The 2,837-nt window shown below is 44.4% G+C and overlaps 1 long non-coding RNA gene across 1 annotated transcript; it reads left to right on the top strand.

The window, feature by feature from the left end:
* Positions 1-288: 288 nt before the first annotated feature.
* Positions 289-1,360, top strand: LOC147353004 (uncharacterized). Its single transcript, XR_015146705.1, has 2 exons — positions 289-427; positions 544-1,360. It is a non-coding gene; the product is annotated as an uncharacterized LOC147353004 (long non-coding RNA).
* The last annotated feature ends 1,477 nt before the right edge of the window (positions 1,361-2,837 follow it).

Below are 2,837 nucleotides of genomic sequence, written 5' to 3'. Positions count from 1 at the left end.
TCCCCTCAAGGGATGCCTGGAGATACGGAGACATTGTGGAGTGTCACAGCTGAGGAAATTGCTATTAACATCTAGAGGGTAGGGGCCAGGGATGCTAATAAACACCCTGAGTGTGCAGGAGTATTTCCTCACAACAAAGAATTATCCAACCCCAAATATCAATAGTGCAGAGGTTGGAGAAACCCTGGGCTATACCAACAGGTTCTCTGCCCCTCTGGCTTCTGGCCAATAGGGAGCCCTAGCAGGAATCAGGAGAGGAGTATGAAGTCCGGCTAGTCATTCCCTTTGCTCCAACTCAAAGCAGCTGCCTTGTGTTGGCTGTGGGCCTCCCCACGGGCCCTGACTCGACTCAAAGCAGGCTTTTCTCCTTCTGAAATCCGGCAACTGCTGCCTGTGTTCATTTCTTTGACCTAAGGATGGTTAACAGGTCTGACCACACTTCCTTTTGACGCTCCTTTGTACCTTGCCACATCTTTGTAAATTGACCCCTTTCAAATAAACCCTCTTCAAATGATCTTAATTTGATGATCTGTTTTCTTTTAGGATTCTGGGTGATGCCAATAACAACCTCTTAAGGCCGTTATTGAACTGTGGTGTTGGAGAAGACTCTTGAGAGTCCCTTGGACTACAAGGAGATCCAACCAGTCCATTCTAAAGGAGATCAGCCCTGGGATTTCTTTGGAAGGAATGATGCTAAAGCTGAAACTCCAGTACTTTGGCCACCTCATGTGAAGAGTTGACTCATTGGAAAAGACTCTGATGCTGGGAGGGATTGGGGGCAGGAGGAGAAGGGGACAACAGAGGATGAGATGGCTGGATGGCATCACTGACTCGATGGACACGAGTCTGAGTGAACTCCGGGAGTTGGTGATGGACAGGGAGGCCTGGCATGCTGCGATTCATGGGGTCGCAAAGAGTCAGACACGACTGAGCGACTGAACTGAACTGAAGGCTGTTATAAGGATTTCAATGAGATAATAGATGGAAACTTTTCACACAATGTGAGGCATGCCATGAACATTCAATAAATGATAGCCTTCTCTTAGTTCCACCTTAGGCATTGCTGTTACCTCGGGTTAGCTGGACAGTTGACCCTTCCTTCATATGAGCCACCTGAAAATGTTTCCCCTTTTTATTTTGCAGCGTACTTGGATATTAAAAGTAGATCAATTTTTCTTTCTTTCTTTTTTTTTTACTGCTATGCTCTGGTGTCTAGAGATAGCAATTCTGCTGCAGAGCTCAAATACGGCATTAAAATATGTTGTGAGTTGGGAAACTTTTACAGAAATTCCAGGCCTGTCTCTGCTCTTGGAATGCAAGACATTATTTGTGATCTTGTCACATAAATTTGGAAACAATGTCCATGCTGGCCTTTTTGTTTCTGGGTTTTTTGACTCAGGACCAAGAATAGAGGAGCCTGATTTTTATTCCTGGTGGCAGGAGGAGAAAGTTTGGGCTCCAGCCTCTGCAAATCAGGTTGGATGAGATTCAAACATGGCAAGCGAAATCACCATGCCCCTGCCCAACAGAAAAGGAGGCCCTGGGCAGATCTACTGAGGGTAAAACAAGACCAGATTCCAGTCGTATTGTGTTTAAAGAGATGTGGGAACCACGGGGGCAGCTCGTTCAATCATTCACTCAGTCATTCCAATATATTGATATTTGATTCTGGCTCTTTTTCATTTAAGTCGACTCTATCCATCACCCCAAGTACATAGAACAACACAAATTAAAGGCAGCATTCACATTTGCATCCACTATCTCATCCAGGCCTTTCAAAAACTCTGTGGGGAGGCGGGTGGGGTCTACTGGTCCATTTTAAGGTGAGGAACCGAGACCTGGGGAGAAAAAGTCATTTGCCCGAGCTGCATGGTGGTGAACTAGGATTCATAAGCAGATCGGTAGACTCTAGAGTCACACAGACTGACCTGATCATAGGAAGTTACTCTGCTGACCCTCTGTCCTCAATAACACCAGGATTATGGTGCCCACCTCACTGCCTGGCCCCTGGTCAACACTAAGGCCAGCAGCTGGCACTGTTAATAGGAAGTAAGGAACTTTGAGTCCGGCATCCCTGGGTTACAATCCTGCTCTGCTTCTAAACAGCTAGGTCCATCAGGCAAACCACTTGACCTGCTGGGCTGCCCCCTCACCTGCCAAGTGGAGGATAATAACGTCTGCCTTACGGGGTTGTGCTGAGGCCCTCACGAGTGCAGAGGTCTCCAAAGCGGAGTGTGCACACTCTCGGGTGGGATGCAGGAAGAATATCAGAGTTTTGATCTCTAGCTTATTTAACTCACTTCAAAATGAAAAAGGAAATGAAACTTTATGTATATTTAATGTATGTATAGACACTTGACACCCATATTTGATCTGTGTGTCAGCTCTTTTCTTTCTTTTACAATACAGATTAGCTGCTCACACACCCACACCTATTCATTTGCTTTGAGCAAATTGCCTGCTGCAGCAATTTATGTATGCTCAGGTAAATGGATTTAGGGATTGTAATAACCAGTTTTTAAGCAGACTTATAAAGTGGATGTGTGACTTTAAAAAAATATCCTGCTAAGAATCTATTTTAAAATATGCTAAGAAGGTAAGTATAAGTGAGCACCCAAAACATGACAGAACTCACCTTCCTTCTATCTTGCTAAGGTTTCCTCTTGGGCTGCACCATGACGTGTAAAGAAAATAATACTTTAATCTGAGAGGACAGAACACTGCCCCTCACCCATTCAAAGGAAATTATCATAAAATGGTTTGTAATATGGATTTACAACAATTACTATTAACGACAACTTTTTTCTCTGTGCTTAACTTGTGCTTAGAGATTTTAA

This window comes from Bos grunniens, chromosome 18 (assembly GCF_055505025.1).
Source record: "Bos grunniens cultivar Pamir isolate PY7600 chromosome 18, Bosgru_T2T1.0, whole genome shotgun sequence".
NCBI lineage: Eukaryota > Metazoa > Chordata > Mammalia > Artiodactyla > Bovidae > Bos > Bos grunniens.
Note: the sequence above shows the minus strand (reverse complement) of the source record. Positions and strands in the feature narration are given on the sequence as shown.